We start from the raw sequence: 19716 nt of genomic DNA on the forward strand, positions 1-19716 counted from the left end.
TTCTATTTATGATCAAAATGGACACAAATTCCTTGTACCCAACAAGCCATTGGTGGTGCATATCTATCATTTTAAGTGAATTGAATTGTTTATTGTCATGTGTAACAAGATGCAGTTAAAAAGCATTGTTTTATGTGCCATCCAGGCAAGACAACTTATAGAGTAGGTCATACAATAATAACAAATAAATAAGGCATGTGTAGAGAGTAATGTTACAATAAGACAAGTAGTGCAGGCTATGGAAAAAGTACAGTTAAGAAAAAAATCAGTGCAAGGGCATCAGCTTTTGACAATGTGAGATCCACACAAGAGTCTAAGAGGAGGAAAGAAACTGTTCTTGAATCTGAAGGGTTGTGTCTCCAAACATTATCTTCTGCCAACAGTCCGCTGCCACCCACCCATTCAATGTTGCCGCAACCCCAACCCCACCTGACGCTGCCGAAGAATCAGTACAGTCCGCCATTCAACCACTAACTCACCATCTGGCTCACGCACGGCAAAAGGTGCCCCCACGCACCCTGGTCTAGGCCAATGATAACGTGCTTCTCACTTACACCCCTCTTGGCTTAATTTTTGGTCCCTCTTTGCCATCTCCTTTTGCCAAATCATCCTTTTACCATTTAATTCCTGCCTTCCAGCCTAGCATTGATCCTCACTTGTAACTTTCCATCCTTTACCCCTTCTTTGCATTCAAATAAACTAACAATTCACTTTTTCAGCTTGAAATATTTGCCCTGTATCTTCACTGATGCTGCCTGTCTGGAGAGTGCATCCAATGTTTCTATGTTAATTTAAAGATAAATGATGTCACCACAGTGAGCTTTTTTTTGCAAGATAGATTTTAAATTTTAAATTTAAACATACAGCCCTTCTGGCTCATGAACCTGTGCTGCCCATTTACACCCAATTAACTTCCCACCCCCATACATTTTGAAGGGTGGGAGGAAACCGATGTCCCCGGAGGAAATCCACACAGAAATGGGGAGAACATACAAACTCCTTACACACAGAACCAAATTCGAACCTGAGTCGCTGGCACTGTAACAGCGCGCTAACCATGCCACCCTATAGATAGCTGCCGATAAATTCTCAACTTGTCTGACAAAGGGAAATATTACTGATATAACAGAAGTAATATATAAAACAAGGTGGTGAATTCGATGTCAAGAAATGAAGGCTCTCCAAAAATAAATCCCAGCAAAGCAAAACAAAAACCCCTTCAGTGATCTGGGAAGGGGCTAAAACCTGCTGGTGGTCTGTTCTAGGTGGTCCACAGTAAAGTGGTCAGCAGTAAAGTGGTCAGTGGGTGTGTTCTAGGTGGTCCACAGTAAAGTGGTCAGTGGGTCTGTTGTAGGTGGTCCACAGTAAAGGTGGTCAATGGGTCTGTTGTAGGTGGTCCACAGTAATATTGTAGGTGGTCCACAGTAAAGTGGACAGTGGGTCTGTTCTAGGTGATCCACAGTACAGTAGTCAGTGGATCTGTCCTAGGTGGTCCACAGTGAGGTGGCCAGTGTGTGCAAAAGGACTGAGTACCACTGTCTGGACGAAGAATTTGCAGGTCTGAGATCTGGTAAGTTGTCCCCTGTAATGATCCTTAGGCTCCCATGATAAATTTTATTCTGTGAAATAATACTTCAGACATTGAAAACATTGATTCTTTTTCTATAAACTGTATATTGAGGTATTATTGTAAGAAAGGGGCAGCAAGAATATATTGTGAAAATTGTGATGTAATTAGTCATTATACAGTGATGCTGCAATCAGCACTGCAGCAGAGAAATGAAAACTTCTCCAAGATTTAAAATGGGGAAGAGGGAAGGGAGATGTAACCAGTGCCAAAATATCGTTGTGTGAACGAGAAGGAAGCCATGTATCACCCATATCCCCTGTGGTCCTCCATGGGACAATTTACAACTCATGTACATGTTAATCTTGTTTTAAAGACATCTCCAATGCCACAAAGTCCGAGGAACTGTGTTAAATATAACGGACATATGGAGACAGTCAAAGCTGTTTGTCTATTGTTTGTCTGCTTGTAAACACTGTGAGGTTCCCTGATTTTATTCAGCTGTTTCCCAACTTAATTGTATGCTAAACACTCAGAGTGGTTTCTGACTTTTGAGCTAGCTGGCTTAACACGTGGATATTAATATTGAACCAGGCATTTAAACAAAGATAACAAATTAAATTAAATTGCTAAGTGTAGTTGAGTTTAATACTGCTGGTATAGTTCCAGGCAAGGCAGATAGGATTTCTCTCAACATTGCTGTCTGTGGTTAGACACTTTTGGATCAATTTTGTAGCCTACAAGTACACAAAACAAAAGTGCCCATAACTCAAAGCAAATTGACCATCTGTTGTACAGAGGCACTGACAATGGGAAAAAGTTGGAGCTTCTTTACTCCATCAGGAATATAGCATCTTTTTTGGAACATTGTACAGACAGCTGTGCTCTGCAACTTCTAATTTTGACAATCTGAACTGAGCACATTAAATAATCCTGAATCCCTCATGCCAACAGGATTCCATTGTCAATTCAGCAATACTTCAAAATCCTCTGGAACGTCCGAACTCCAAGTTAATTCAGGACTCATCATGTTTCTAGACATGAAACATAACATGACAAACATTCAATCTCAAGCAATGGACTGTTGAGCACTGCCTCTCATCCTGATCTGTAGGTCTGTCAACACTAAATGTGACTCCTAACCGAATGATTCCCTGGCCTTCTAACACGAAAGGCTTACTATAGAATCTTTACTTTTCCTGACGATTGGCCCCTTGCTTGAAAAGTTACGACATCTCTACATTTTACACCCCCATGCTTCAGATCTAAATATCTTGAACACTTTGACCTACTGCTGAGCAATGATTATAGCCAATCACATTAGCTGAGAGTAATGCAAATTGGTATTCAACCAATAAAGGACCAGAACTTCAAGCAAATGTAATTCAAAAGTTCCTCATGAAATTCCAAATGAGGCTCATTTAAACCATTGCATCAACCAACAACTTCAAAATACACAATGGGCCGCAACTGATGAAGTATCAGTTGTGAATGAACTTGGTTCACTCAGTTAATACAATTAGAACTGATCAATGTGGGAGTATGTTTCCTGCTTCTTCAATCCATCACTTCTTATTAACACTGTCTCACATAGTCCTGTTTCTTTCAAACTCTTACGTAAAAAGGCATCAGGAGATGGGAAAATATGAAGATATTTCATATATTCATGCATTCTTGTCATTCTATGTCAGCGTATCTCCCTCAAAGAAGCAATGACAAGGATTGTAAACATCAGAACAACCAGAGACAGGAATTATGATATAATAATCATTTTTGGGGATCATGGAGATGAAGTGGGTCAAAAGCAATTATTGTCAGATTAACAAGAGAAGCTATGGCCTTAGTCTAAATATTTTACTATCATGTAATTCACTGGAGTTGAACTATAACATTTAAGGGAAATACTTTTCTGAATGGCAGATCTCTTATAGGCTTTCATTTTCAGCTGGTTTGAACCCATGCCCATGAGAAAGATGGTCTCTTCCAGTCTCCTGCGGCATTGATCCTTGAGAGACCCTTCATGCCCAGGTTTTCTCCATTATATTCTTCACCATACCCTTAACCTAAATGAAGGACATTGAGCAAATTGCTAGTTAACCTTGACTCTCACATTGGGCTGAAAAAGTAGAATGTCAATGGGAGAGAGTTGATGTAGGAAAAATTTGGGTGCGTAAGGGAGTGCAATTGTACGAGTGAAAGAGTGAGAGAGATTATGGAATGTCTTCAGTGTTATGATGCAAGGCTTCTCCTAGAAGTAACAACTTTCATCTTCTGCCAGTGACAGCTTTTGTGTCTCTTCTGGCAGCAAAACCTCTGCTCGAACATTTTACTTACTGCTCTAGAAGAGCTTAATGTAGACAGCGGCTGCTACCTGCCTACTATGGGGTGTGTGCCTTGAGGAGGGAAGTATAAGAAAACGGCATATCAATGAGCCATCACACAGCCCTCGTTCCTGCATGTAAACCACCCCAAACCTCTTTCTAATATCTTTTTCAGTGGTTTTGCAATTTTTGAGGGGAACCTGAAGTGGAGCCAATCACACATCAGTGTTGTCAAAATCCAATCCCAAGCTCGGCATTTCAAAATGTTAATGGTTTTCATCATTAGATTTATGAAGGTCGCGATTTCTGTTGTTACCAGGTGGTGATAATGAAATTCAGTGAAAAGGATTCCCCTCTAGTTCTGGCTTTTCCTGCCGCCTTCTTGCTCAGCCTGAGTAATAAGAGTTCTTCAGATCAGCTGAGAATTCTAATGTAGGGTTCACATCATTGCAAACGTGAGTCTGTGCAAAGGCTAACACTTGAAGCTGTCAGCTACAAGAGTAATGAATTGTGTATAGTATCAGCTGGGGTGCTCCTGTAAATGTCCAACCCAAAGCAAACCTCCACACATCACCATGTTCAATTGACCTCTGGGCTGAGAAGTGTTTGTCAGCCAATTGTTGAAACAAAATGCATATTTGAAGTGCAGGAGATTCAAAAGAGCTGGAAAAAATATATAATTAATGGACAGAATCAGAATGTTTGGGCTGAACTGGGAACTGGAGTTCGATATTGGCTTGCATTACGCTTGTATCACCACCCTATAAAGATGAAAATAGAGGTAAGTTATATAACACGTTGAAAGCCAATTATCCAGCAACAAAAATTAAATGAATAAAATATGTCAAACAAATAGATTTTCAGTCAACAGTGCTTTAAGTTTAACATAATCATTTCATTGGTAATGTTGCTTGCAAAAGAATATCGTCTGTATTAACTATGCATCAACTTGCCATCAAGGGATAAGGAAGTATATCAGAAGTTTTTGAACCATGTAACTGCCACAGCTGACCAATTGAAAGTGTGTACAAGCTGTGGGTGAGACTGAAACTATTAACAAGTAATGAGGGGGAAAAATGATAGCTTTCATTGGAAAAACAAATTCTTCATTTATTAGCTATTCCCCGAAGGCATTACAGGCAGAACATGCTACATGTTAAAATGTTTCTTGGTGGGTAGGAAGGAAACAGCAACTTGATAGCTTCAAGGGGGATTGATGTGAACTGGAACCTGGTGACTTTTTGGTCTGATGAGCTAGGCTTAGCCAGAATATGGCAGGAGCTTCAAGAGATCGCAAGAATCCGGGAGCAGTGGACTGGCATAGGGTACCAGAAATGGGGAAAATATCACCCGTTGAGAAGGAGAAGCATGGATGATGACCCTACAGGGAAGGTGACTACGGAAGCGGACCAGCAAGGGGCTGCAGGCTGCTGGAGACTGGCTCATGAGAACCAAATAACCAAGAGGGGGCTGAGGGCAAGAAGGGCTCTCAAAGGGCATCGGCACTGATCACTTCAGAGGTTTGAATCTGGAGCTTGAGTTGCCAATGAATTGAACAGGAGTCTGTGTGAAGGTAGAGACTGTGGTAGCATTCGAGGCAAATCCACACCGAAGGGACTCTTATTTCTCTTTTGCTTCTCTTTCTGCTTTCTCCTATGGTTAGGGGCATTGGCAATGCTCATGGTGACTGTTGGCCTTACGGCAGGCAAAAGTTAAAGTATATCATGTATGTTACATTTTTAATGTATTATTGTATGAGGGGTACTGGACAAAGTGGCGACTGTCTTCCTTACAGTAAACAAAGTTAAAGAATTTCATGCATGTTACATCCTAAATGTACATGACAATAAAGGAACCTTTACCTTTACAATAAAGGGAACCTTGAATATAGTCAGATATTTGTGCTGATATACAGTATGTGTGTTGGTTGCAAATCACTGGAATAGGCAGTATTGTCCAGTCATTATTTTTGTGTTAATACAATTGAGTATTAATTTTCTTTGGACAAATTAAATCATTCTTGTCCATATTAGTAATGATTTAACTATTAACTCCAAAATATGTTTTCTTACAACATGGTTGAACAGGTTAATCACATCACAATTCCTTCATCCACTTGAGATCACTATCCAATTTAAGCCCTCTGAAAGTTTAGGCTATGCCATTTGGTTAATAACACAAGCAAAACAGGTTAAAGGAAATGTTTTTGAACTCAGATTTGTGACAATCAAAGACCACTTCAGTGAACAAGCATAGTGTAAAAATAAATTCATCTTTTAATATGTTAACAAAATCTATTTCTGTTTCTAATAGATTTTCCAAAGGTGAATAGTTGAGCAGTCACTTTACAAAAATGGCAAGTTTTTCAATTTGATTCTTAGGGTCAATGAATTTCATTTTTATTTTTCTATTATTTTAAACATCAATTGTTTTGCTGGTCTTTCAAATACTTTGGTGAAGCAAGGATTAACTAATGTTGTGATGCCGGTGAAGATCAAAAAATTCTGGTTGTTTGCTCTCCTCTTGGAAATGAAAGCTTGATGAAATACATTTGGACCTGACTATAAGATGCACAGAAATAACAGTGATCTTGCACATTACCTGGATTGACCAAAATAGGGTTCTATTAACCTCCTTGGTGTATGAAAGCTTCACCAGTGCCTCCTCAAAACTTGTCAGTTGTTTATCTTGTACTGCAGATGGTCCATGTCAGACAAGAATACGTGCAAAATTAAAGGGACAACACCGTGGCAAGGCCAGAGGAAACTGAGGTTGGTGGGCTGCTCATCCTTTACGTCTTGCATGATTCCAAGTCTTTATTGTTTGTCATGTCTACAACTCAGTAAAAATAAATCAGTTACTATTACCACAGTGACATTCAGTAGCACTACCCCTGCACTGGAACATTTGTTAGAGGATGCAACATATTCACTAGCTGAAGAAAAAGAACATCTTCAATAAATATAATATCGAGTAGAATTTTCTCTTTGCTGTCATAAAAAGGTTGTACAAGTTGCAATTAAGAATCTTTCCTTGTTCCATCACAATTCCACCCAATTTCGGCCTTAATAAAGAGAACAGAGTCAACGCCTCAAAAAGGAACATTGGTTTGAAAGTAGTTTGATAAATATTCTGTGCAATTTTGGACTGGCTGTACATTGAGATACTTGAACAATCAATTTGTGAGAAGCACATTTTGTATACTACCTTCCTAAAATAAATAAACCAGTTGTCATATTTGTTTTGTTTTTCATTTAGATAAAACATCAAGAGTATACATGATCTGTCAAATATTCTGGGCGACACAATGTTTTAAACTGCTGATGTTATTAAGGTTATGAAAATCAAACAATTCCTATAATATGCTGTCTCTTAATAAAAAATCTTAGTAATTTGCCAGAGATACTCAGACATGTGTGTATATAAATATGTATTTTTTTAGAGACAGCATTTGGCAAAGTGTCAGAACAATGAAATTCAAAATTAATATTAAATCAGGGGACAGTTTAACATTAGGAATTCTGAATGTCTTTAAACAAATTTAATTGTCTGCCTCACAATATTTATGGATCCATAGAGGATCTTAAAGATGCATTGTCAGCAGGGCATTAACCCAGAATGAGTATAATTCTCTGTACTGGAAATGCTGTGCATTTGAAGATCTTGATTCTCAGCTATTGGGTTTGAACTAATGCATCTTAAAAGACTGAGAAAATGCACCTGTTTTCCAAATCTGATGCCCGTTTTCTTTAAATAGATATTACGTGAAGCAAGGCTGCGTTCTCGCACCAACCCTCTTTTCAATCTTCTTCAGCATGATGCTGAAACAAGCCATGAAAGACCTCAACAATGAAGACGCTGTTTACATCCAGTACCGCACAGTGGCAGTCTCTTCAATCTGAGGCGCCTGCAAGCTCACACCAAGACACAAGAGCAACTTGTCCGTGAACTACTCTTTGCAGACAATGCCGCTTTAGTTGCCCATTCAGAGCCAGCTCTTCAGCGCTTGACTTCCTGTTTTGCGGAAACTGCCAAAATGTTTGGCCTGGAAGTCAGCCTGAAGAAAACTGAGGTCCTCCATCAGCCAACTCCCCACCATGACTACCAGCCCCCCCACATCTCCATCGGGCACACAAAACTCAAAACAGTCAACCAGTTTACCTATCTCGGCTGCACCATTTCATCGGATGCAAGGATCGACAACGAGATAGACAACAGACTCGCCAAGGCAAATAGCGCCTTTGGAAGACTACACAAAAGAGTCTGGAAAAACAACCAACTGAAAAACCTCACAAAGATTAGCGTATACAGAGTCGTTGTCATACCCACACTCCTGTTCGGCTCCGAATCATGGGTCCTCTACCGGCATCACCTACGGCTCCTAGAACGCTTCCACCAACGTTGTCTCCGCTCCATCCTCAACATTCATTGGAGCAACTTCATCCCGAACATCGAAGTACTCGAGATGGCAGAGGCCAACAGCATCGAATCCACGCTGCTGAAGATCCAACTGCGCTGGGCAGGTCACGTCTCCAGAATGAAGGTCCATCGCCTTCCCAAGATCGTGTTATATGGTGAGCTCTCCACTGGCCACCGTGACAGAGGTGCACCAAAGAAGAGGTACAAGGACTGCCTAAAGAAATCTCTTGGTGCCTGCCACATTGACCACCGCCAGTAGGCTGATATCGCCTCCAACCGTGCATCTTGGCGCCTCACAGTTCGGCGGGCAGCAACCTCTTTTGAAGAAGACCGCAGAACCCACCTCACTGACAAAAGACAAAGGAGGAAAAACCCAACACCCAACCCCAACCAACCAATTTTCCCCTGCAACCGTGTCTGCCTGTCCCGCATCGGACTTGTCAGCCGCAAACGAGCCTGCAGCTGACGTGGACATTTACCCCTCCATAAATCTTCGTCCACGAAGCCAAGCCAAAGAAGAAAGAAGCAGTTATCTTTAGACAATTTTTGTATTTAATAAAAGTGAGGCATGTGTTTATACAGAATATGGCAGCACAGTTAGTGTGATGGTTACCGCAATGCTATTACCAATCTGGTGCTGTCTGATCTGTGTGGGTTTCCTCTCGGTGCTTTGGTTTCCTGCCCCAAAACATACTGGGTTTGCAGGTTGATTGGTCACATCGGTGTATTTGGGCAGTGTGGACCAGAAGGGCCTGTATACCATGCTGTGTCTCTAAATTTAAAAATAAATTAAATTAAAATATATAATTATTTATTTTTGGAGATTAGTTGGATTGCATAATGAAATATTTCTTCCACAGCTGACACTGTCCTGAGCAGCAAGGGGGTGGGGGTTAATTGAAAACAAGAATATGTCTCATCATTTTATAATGCATTCGTATCACTCCTGATTAAAACATTTTGTTCATGAATATTAAAAAGTTGAAGAAACAAGAACTGCGGATGTGATGGAGTTAGGTCATAAATTAGATCAGCCATGATCTTATTGAATGGCGGAGCAGGCTCGATGGGCCATTTTTGGCCTACGCCTGTTCTTACTTCCTATATTCCTATTTTTCAACCACTGCATTGAGAATTCCAAATATCAAATCAAGTGGGCCTTTTGGTATGGTGAGGCCAGTCAAGCTTATTGGAAAATGCCCATATCAGGATACAAGACAAACAGCTGCAATACGGTGAAAAAGTAATTTCACAGACAACCTCTGGAGATTGTATTAACTCACCTGATATATGAAACAGTTCCTCCTCAGGACTTGTCATTTTGTTTATCTTTGATTTTCTATGTGAGATAGATTATCTGTAAAATCAAATTGTCAAAGCGACAAGGCTAGAAAAACCATCAAGGCTGGTGAGACATCAGCCTCTCTTTAGCTGTGGTTCCATGTATTTATAATGCCCAATATCTAAATAAAGTAGTTACTATCACTACAATAAGATTCAGCAGGAATACTTAATTTTTGATCAGAGGAAACCAAGTGTTGCAAATTAAAAGAAGTGTGAGGGAAAGATTCATGGGAACTTGTTCATGCATCTTTAAAAGCCAGGTTAACATGGCTTTGTTTCTCCCACATTAGAGTACAAAAATAATCATCCTATTGGTTTACAAAAAAACCAACTAAAAATTGCAAGATTAAAAACAGAAGAAATTGTACTAAACCTTTATAAAACATTTTTGTGTTAACTACCATTAAACCAAATTAATAAAACCAATTTTGTATTAATTGGTATTATAATTACCAGTTAACACTAGTATAATTATTTACCAATATAATAGCGTATTGAGGTAAGGCAGAAGAGATTGGATTGTTTGCCTTGCAGATGAAGAGAGTGAAAAAAGATTTGATAATACAAAATCAAGAAGGGTGTAGATGGGATAAATTGCTAGCAAAACATGAAAATCTGCAGACACAGTGGTTGAAGTAAAAAAAAACATTGCTGGAGAAACTCACCAGGTCAAACCATGTCCTTTATAGAGCAAAGGTTAAAAAAGTTGAAAAAAGTTCTCAGATACCTCCTCCTACCTAACCCTCCTACAAAATCCCACCACAGCATATCAATCGACTGTCTCCAACACCACTTTCAACCTCATCACCTCTCCCTCCCACAGCCACCAACCTCATTGTCTCCCATCTGCGCTCTGCTCGTTTCTACCGTGAGTGTATTTTGAAGTGGTTTGGGAGGAATTGCTAGAGCAGCTTGTACATACATTTTAAAACACAGCATTTGCAGGACTTTTGCAAAATTCCTTTTGCAAAAGAGCAATAAAGTATTGACATACAGCTTGCCTGGGAGAGCATGTGATTTTTGCAGGCAAGGGCAGAACAGTTTGGCTCTCAGAGAGGGAGGATGTGAAAACAGAGAGAGAGGAGGCAGAAATCAGTTCCAGAAGGAAAAAGCTGGCAAACTTTTGGAAGACTGTCTGGTCAAAGGTGAAGTCTGGCTATCTGAAAGGTGACCTGAAAGAAAGAGGATCATCTGGAAAACCATGAAGTGGGCAAGTTTCATCAGCAAGACTGGTTTTGGTCTTGACTGCTGCTGGTTTTTGGGGTCCTCTGGACTCCGTAACACTACCTTCTAGCCAAGATACATAAACCAAACCATCTGGGCAAGCCCATTGTTTCTGCTTGCTCTTGTCACACTGAACTAGTTTCATCTTACCTCGACTCAAAGTTTTCTCCCCTGGTCTAATCCCTCGCCACTTCCAGCCACAATACCTCACATGCCCCCCCCCCCGACACAACAAGCAAAATCCCCCTTTCCTTACCTACCACCCTACCTCTGCATCCAACACATTATCCTCCGGAATTTCTGGCTCTAACAACAGGATCCCATTACCAGGCACATCTTCCCCTCTCCTCCCTCTCTGTGACCGCTCCCTCCATGACTCCCTCATGCACTTATCCCTCCCCACCAATCTCCTCCCTGGCACCTTCCCCTGTGGCTGCAGGAGATGCCACACTTGCGCCCACACCTCCCCCCTCACAACAGTCCTAGGCCTCAAACAGGTCTTTCAAGTGAAGCAACATTTCCCTTGTATATCCACAAGAATGATTTACCACATCCGGTTCTCCCTTTGTGACCACATCGGAGTGACTGGGCACAGTTTGGGAGATAGCTTCGCTGGGCACATTAGGTCCAGCCGCACCAGCGACAGAGACAGAGACCTCCCAGTATCCAACCATTTCAGTTCTTTGTCACACTCCCATATTGACATCTGTCCATGGCCTTGTATACTTTCCCACCAAGGCCACCCACAAATTGGAGGAACAACACCTGATTTTCTGTCTGGCAACTCTCCAACCAGATGCTGTTAACATTGACTTTACTGGTTTTTGCTAACCTGCTCTTCTTTTTCCCCTTTCCAGTTCTCCACCCTTCCAACTCCCTTCACCTAGCCATTCCTCCTCCCCATGATCACTGCTGTTCCCTCCCTCCCTCCCTTCTCCATCTATCACCTCCTGCCTTTGCCACCACACCTCCCCAACTCTTTTGTTCGGATGCCTGCCAACATTTTTCCATACCTTGAAGGGCTTAAGCCTGAAACGTCGGTTATGAATTTTTAGCTTTGCTATATAAAGGACACTGTTTGACCAGCCGAGTTTCTCCAGCTTTGTGTGAAATTTTTATATAAATAAATTGCAATTGTTTCCATTAGTTGAAAGATTCTGATTAAAGAAAATCTTGCAATGAGTGATTGGACTTATTTTGCATGCCAATAGAGTGGTTGTTACAGCCTCATTAGCAACCTCAAAAGGAAAACTACGTACTTAGAGGAAATAAGAAAGCAAGAATAGAGAAAGATATAAACAGTAGTGGTTTTCCAAAGGGGTGCAGATTTGATGGGATGGAGTGCCTCCTTGTGCTCTTGTATGATTTGACAAAATAGTAATTTCCTTTGATCCATCCATACATTTACGCAATGGGTATTGATTTAAGAATTGGTAGTGCAGTTAGAAAAGTATTAAGGCAAAGTAAAACAAGAGTATACTGAGAACTATTTGAATGAGAATATTGTAGGTAATAATTATGAATTGTATTCAGGGTGGAAAGAGGGTAGGCATTATGTGCGATTTTGGTTATAAAATAGTGCAATTCTTTCACCATTCTTGTTCGCAAAAGGTCACTGAGTTTACAAGTTGTTTGGTGAAAGAGCAAATATGAGATAGCCACATATCATATTTGTCATGAAGCCATAACAAAAAAAGTTATACAATAATACTTTTCAATGCACTTTACTATATCAAGTCATATGTTGTAAACAAATTGTAAAATGCTTTCTGTCTATCTAATCTCGCTTTGAGTAGATTTGGCTGTTCCCTGAGTGGAATCCAACCAATGTCATTGATACCTACTGCTCGGTCCTGTTTATTGGCATCCTCCTCTATCATGTTCCTTATCCCTTGAAAGTCCAAGAAAACAGTAACAAATAAAATAATCATCTCAGCATTGGCACAATTGAATGTTAAACTTCCCAACAAATGATAATTCTGAGTAAATGGATCCAATATCTTGGCTTAACTAATCATGTAAACCTTTCATAACAAATTTACCACTCTTCCTTGTCAGTATGAAAATCAGAATTTATTGTCATGAACATGTGACATGAAATTCTTGCACAAAGGGTTTATTGTACCTTCTGTTGTATTTCAGATACATTATTAATGCTTCGTTTAATGTTTTCAGAATATTTATTTATAAAAGAGTAATTATTTTAGTAAGAATACATATGGAATTACTTAAAAGTCAGTCAAATCTAAATTCAATTCTCTCATATTTTGAAGTTGGCTGTCATACTCTGATTGATTGTGATATTGCTTCTTGTGAGTTGAAAAAACCCTGTTTAAATGACTAAACTAGCATCAACGAATGCTAAGTAATACAAGAAATAGTTTGCTAGTTGGAGATCCACTTCGAGCAACTCCAGAGTAGTTATGTTGAAATGTTTCAAAGGAGGAAGAAGGCATTATTCATCAATTTCTATTCTTTATTTACTAACTTTTATCAAAATCATTTATGCTTTAGCTTTTTTTTTATAAACTTGTTTGATAGATAATTTTAAACCTGAGTGACTGAATACGGAAATTCTTTGGCTCACTGAGTAGAAGTGCATCAAAAAATCTTTTGGAGAGCATTTTAGTTTGAAGAATTAATGTCTTCATGTGCAAATATTAATCTAGTTTGAACTTCAAATTTAAAACCTGTTCATCTTACTTGGTGCTGACTATTTGTCCTTTATAGAGTAGCCAATTTATTCTTGATACTGTTGCATATTTATAGAATGACATCAAATATCACAAGGATATGAAAGAAAATGTACATTTTACATTGTGCAATTCCCAATATATTTCCATCTGTAATTCAAGTGCCATTCCTAGTTCTAAACCATTAGATATTCCTGACCATTTATGCTTACTTATGTTTTCTCCAAAAGAAACTTCCTGCCATCTATCTATTCCAACCACTGTCTCTTATCTAACCTGTATTTCTTTTCCTATGTGGTTCACAGGCCATCCTGATCTGTGATCAATCACCTCTCCCGTAATAGATCTTCAACAAAGTGGCTTTGGTCCTCTCCTCTATCCAATACCTATATTGCTAATGGTATCCACTGTAACTGAATATCATGTCCATATCAGCTCATCTGTAATACTTGATCATCCCATCTTCCTCCATCATCTCTATGTGAACCAACTCTAGGAACTACCTGCACCTTTTCCTGCCTGATAGTTCTTCCAGTCCATCCAAATCTTACAGAAAAGTTATTTTCTTGAAGTAGAAATAGCAACGGGTCATGGGCTCCTGCAGGCTGGTCTGTTCAACAAGATTATGCCTGGTGTTTCCTTCAGCATCATTTTGCTGCACCAAACTCCTCATCCCTTTGTTCCTTAAAAAGTAGGACAATTTTGATCTTTGTTTTGAATATATTCTATGCCTGACACACTCCCCCATTGCTGCCTTGGGTAGCATATTGTAAAGTTCTGTCACCCTCTATATAGAAGAAAAAAGTTTATTTCTATATAGGTCTTGGTTCAACATATATACACTGGAATTGCTCAGAATTGAACTCTGACCAGAACACAACTTAATTTGACACTTATTGCATTGTGTTTAGCCCGTAAAAACATTGTAAATTTCTATGAAATTGCCTCATTCTTCTCAGAAAGCATTGTGCAGTTTACTGAATCTGTCCTCGTACAACAAGCCTGGCATCCCCAGAATCAATTTGGTGAACCTTTGTTGTAACTTCACCCATCACAAGTACATCCTTTCTTAGGTGTGGAGAACAGGTTCAGTGGACAATATTCCATTTGTACTCTTGTCAGGACCCTATGCGATTGCAGCATGGCATTTTACTCTTGTACTTAAACTTTCTTGAGCTAAAGACCACATACCATTTGCCTTCCTGATTGCTTGCTGTACCAGCATGTCAACTTCCAGTGATTTTTTTTGCTCCTTGATCCTATGGCTTCTTTCTTAGCTTCCTTATTTATATACACAATGGTTCCTGTGAAATGTTATCTTTGGACAGTTCTCATATTTGTGGCCCTTCCATCTATGTATTAGATTAATCATTACTTTCAGTGCTTTGAAAGGTAAGTTGCTTCAATGTATTACAGATATATAATTCAGTACAACTTTGAAACTCAAGAAATTGGCAGCCTCAAGCAACCAGCAAAATAAATTCCGGAAAAAAAATACAGTTTAAAATTGGTGTGCCTCAACATTAGTTCACCAATTATACAACATGCAGTCTCAAGCAACCAGAAAATTCACTTATCTAACACCTACCAATTCCCCCTAAGTCCCAGATACCCAGGGTTTTACTGCATTTCATTCAATGACAATGTAATACCTTAGTTAAGTGCAATGATATTGTACTTGCTCATCACAGAAAAGAAAACCCAGAGGCTCAGCAACAACATCCAAGGAAAACGGATCACCTGAAGAGCAACACCAGAGCTCTTACCTGAAACAGATATTAACATGGTGAGACGATAAAGAGAAAGTACAGGGTTATTGACTTGAATAAGTGTAATCGTGACATAATGATTAAGGAGTGACAGTTACACGTAGTGGAGGTGCATCATAATTACGACAGTCAAATTCAGACCACCTTCCTAATCTTCATTTTTGAGATTGTCATAGATGGAATACAAATGAAAGTTGTTGAACAATGGAATCCTGGTTTCAAAAGAGGCATATTGAAACAGCATTCACCATCTGACTATACTGGAAGGTTATGAAGTTGAATTTTTAATTTCAGAAGCAAGATATTTACAGCAATTCTAATCACCTAAAGTTCTCAGTAAAAATATTCATGAGTGGCAAAATTATTGGTGTATTCAATGGAAGAATGGAATGTATACATGAGCATACTTTGTTAACCTTGTAAACTGACAAATGTGCATTAGTAAGTGGATTCATTTAACTTTATGCAGGTAATTACTCAAGACTGTGCACAGTAGTGAGATGTGCTCCAGTATCACAGGTATTAGCTGTGCAAACTTACTGACCAGGTCTGATTTTTTTTGGTTCCCCCGGATTACAGGCTTATCTTCCCTTGGGTATAAGCAGACCTCTGTCTCAGTGCACAGTTTACCATTTATAGTTGTTGCTAATTCAGCAAGCGTCGTCATTGTTTTCTCCCTTCACTAACATTTTAAAGTCCCCCCCCCCCATTCATTTATTGTTCCACCTTTAAAATGTGTTTTATAGTTTGTTTATAATTGATTCACCATTCACATTAGTGGATAATTTTTTAAATAAACATTGGAAAGGAGAAAGTAAAGGAGTGAACGGTGTGTCATCTGAAAATGGAGATTGTAGATTCATACTTCACTAGAAATGGGAACCAAAAGATAAGCAACTCATTGGATAAACTGGACAAATCAAGAAGAAAATATTGAGTTAGGATCATTGATTGCTGTCATGCAGAGGCTGCCAATTTTTTGTTTAAAAAAATGAGCAAGGAAGAAAATTTGGTAAAGATTATTGCTTTTCACTGAAATTATGTATTAATTAACAAAATGGCATTAAAACAGAAATGAATGGTTTTTTTTAAAAAAAAAGGAAAATATTCCTTGAAATGAGAAGCAAATGAATTGAAATATATGGAGATAAGGTGAGAAACTGAAGAGGTAGTTAAGCTCTTATTACAATTTTCTGAGCACACGGCTGAAATGAAGGAAAAGGAGACTTGGGAGGTTTTGTTAGATATGATTAGAAAACCAAAAGATGCCAAAGATGGAAAAGGCAGAGAGAAATAAGAAAGAAATGTTGAATAGTGCCAAGTAATTGTGCCCACTGTGCTGCCCTTCTCCACAGTCTGAATAGATTCCAAGACATTCAGGACGTAATGTACAAGATAGAAAATCCTGACAAGTTTTAAGATGCAATGTTATTTTTAAAGGTGAAAACAATAAAAATCCCAGCTGGATTCAATGTCATCATGAAACTGTCAAGCCAGAAGTACACAACATATAAATTTGAAGAAAAATAAGATGACTTGTGTGAATTGAATTTGGAATTCAAAATAGACCAAACCCTATAGGAATAGGAATGTAAAGGGACAGGGCACATCTGAGTTATGATCCCTTACATAGACATAGCAGCAGACAGAAGCACCGCCTGTTTATATGAATGCTATAAATTTGCAGTTGTACTTAGATTTACAGCTGTTTTAAATCAAAACCCTCAATTATGAAAAAATACTTTTGTTCTGATGTTATTTCAGAATGCAACATTGACTTTCCAAGTTAACATCACCATTTTAAGACTACCTTCAAAAATGTCACACATCAATCTTGACAGACCACCAATAATTGATGAGCTCATTTTGTGCAACACGTGCCACAGATTATTAAATAATAGATGCTTGGAATTGGATTAAAATCTATTGCAAGATTAGATTCACAACTTTAATGATATTGGTCCAATTTCTAGGGATATAAATAAATTCACTGCACCAACATTCATATAAATAATATTTATGTATTTACATCAAACATCAATTAGCCAGATGCATTTCAATCATGGAGATACCACATGGTAACAAGCCCATCGTTGTGAGTAAAGTCGCAAAGGCAAGGACTCTGAACACAGTTTTGATGGGGAAGGATTTTATTTACAGAAAGCAAGGGTGGGAAATGGTAACAGATGCAGTACACATACAACTTACAGCAACCGTGGGAAGAAATGGCAGACAATTAATAACGAACATGGGGAAAATAGCATGGGAACAAAACACACATACAATGAACTGGTACATTGGTACATACAAAGATCAAGGAAAAATCATTACGATGCCTCACCATCCCTTGACTCAGTGCGGACATGGTCCTATGCCACAAGGGAGACTAATTAAATGCTCCCAACCCTTTTAACAGTGCACATCTTACCAACAGTTTCTCCAGCACCCTTCCACATTTCTAGGCCTGAAGTGAAGCAAACTGACAAAGAGAGTAAACAATGAGCACATGGCATCTTTATAGTGCTGGTGGTTCCAACCCAGCTCATTAGCAGGGGCCAATGGCTTTGTGCTAGGAAGGTTAAGCCAATTACTTGGCCCAAGGCCAAGTACAGGCAGGCTGGAGAGTCCAGTCACTTTACATGGGACCAATAGCAAGGTGTGCACTAATGGGTGGGGCAGAACCAAACCTTGATTGGCAGCTGGGATGTCCTCTGATGAGGTAGGGGGGGGGTTGTGCTGTCACAGCCACAACCCTTCCCAATACACCCTTCCAGGCCACAATCTCTTAACCCAGACACCTTTGAAACATGGGAGGAAACTAGAGCACGTGGAGGAAGCTCATACAATGATGTGAAGAACTCCTTACAGACAGTGTCAATTTGAACTGGGTTGCTGGTACTGCATTAGCTATGTTGACTGTACTGTCTTTCACACCTTATTTACATACAGTGCCCTCCATAATGTTAGGGACAAACATTTATTTTTATTTGCCACTGTGCTCCATAGTTTTAAATTTGTAATCAGACAATTCATGTGTAATTAAAGTGCACATTCCATATTTTATTCAAAGTTATTTGTATACATTTTGGTTTGGCCATGTAGAAATTACAACACTTATTTTACACATAATTCCCTCATTTCAGGGCATCAAAATGTTTGGGATATTTGGCTTCACAGGTGTTTGTGTTTTTGTGAGTGCTCCATATATGTTTACTTGCTTCATTGGTGCAGATAGAAGAGAGGTAAGCTTGCTTCTAAGCTTTTGATCACCTTTGAAGACTGTAGTTGCCATTTTTCTACATGAGGACCAGAGTTGTGCCAATTAAAGTCAAAGAAGCCATTATGAAACTGAAAAATAAAACAGTAAGAGACATTGACTAAACCTTAGGATTACCAAAATCAGCTGCTTGAAACATCATCAAGTAGAAAGAGCGTACTGGTGAACTCAGTAGTCGCAATGGGACTGGTATTTTAAGGAAAACCTCCATTGCTGATGACAGAAGAATTCTCATCATAATGAAGAAAAATCCCCAAATGTATGTCTGACAGATCAGGAACACTCTTCAGGAGGCAGATGTGGATGGGTCAATGACTACTGTCCACAGAAGACATCATGAACAGATATACAGAAGCTACCCTGCAAGATGCAAACTATAGTCAAGGTGGTATGCTTTGGATCTTGGGCAGTTCCTTTGTGCCTTCACACTTTGCTCTTTCCATCCTCCTGATACAGGTTAATTTTGGTCTCATCCATCCAAAATACCTTTTTGCAAAATTCTGCAGGCTCTTTTAAATACTTGGCAAACTATAAACTGGCCAGCCTTACTGTGGCTAACTGGTGGTTCGCATCTGTATTCCTGTTTATGAAGTCTTTTGCGGACAGTAGTTATTTATGTTTTTTTTATATAGAACTTGCATGACTTTTCCATTCTGAAGTGTCTCCCTACCTTCCGGGAGTGGCTGTTCACACAGAAATGACCAAAACTCCAAATGTCCATATCACACCACGAGTTTAGACAGAATACCTGAAGTGCAGTATTTTCATAGGCTGGATGTCCTATACATTAGCCCATTGTTCATGGATTGCCTGCAGTTCGGTTTAGACTGTAGGCAATCTGTGTGAAAATTCTTAGGGGCCAAGGAGGTATAAAGGCAGAATAGGAATGAGTCCTTATTCCCTTTCTGATCTTTTTACACCAACTGCATTTTGGGAAATAGGGAAGGATTTTCTGGAAGGAAGTGGCTGTGTAAAAAACATAATTGACATATCCATACCTGCCTCCTAAAGAGGGTTTCTGATCTGTCAAATTTTTCTTCATTATGACAAAAATTCTTCTGTCATCAGCAGTGGAGATCTTCCTTGGAATATTGGTCCTTTT

At 39.2% G+C, this 19716-nt stretch overlaps 1 protein-coding gene across 5 annotated transcripts in view; it reads left to right on the top strand.

Annotated features, from left to right (window-relative positions):
• LOC138743446 (vesicle transport protein SEC20-like) overlaps positions 1 to 19716 on the top strand; it is a 193073-nt gene that overhangs the window by 123997 nt on the left and 49360 nt on the right. For 2 of the 5 annotated variants that reach the window (XR_011344900.1, XR_011344895.1), the window contains exon 18: positions 6588 to 7097. The exons of 2 other annotated variants lie outside the window; for them this stretch is intronic. The gene's annotated coding sequence lies outside the window, so the exon portion shown is untranslated. Of the gene's footprint in view, positions 1 to 6587; positions 7098 to 15259; positions 15682 to 19716 lie in introns of those variants that run through there. One more of the 5 variants, XR_011344896.1, reaches the window with a different exon arrangement.

The sequence above is a fragment of the Narcine bancroftii genome, chromosome 9, assembly GCF_036971445.1.
Source record: "Narcine bancroftii isolate sNarBan1 chromosome 9, sNarBan1.hap1, whole genome shotgun sequence".
Classification (NCBI taxonomy): domain Eukaryota; kingdom Metazoa; phylum Chordata; class Chondrichthyes; order Torpediniformes; family Narcinidae; genus Narcine; species Narcine bancroftii.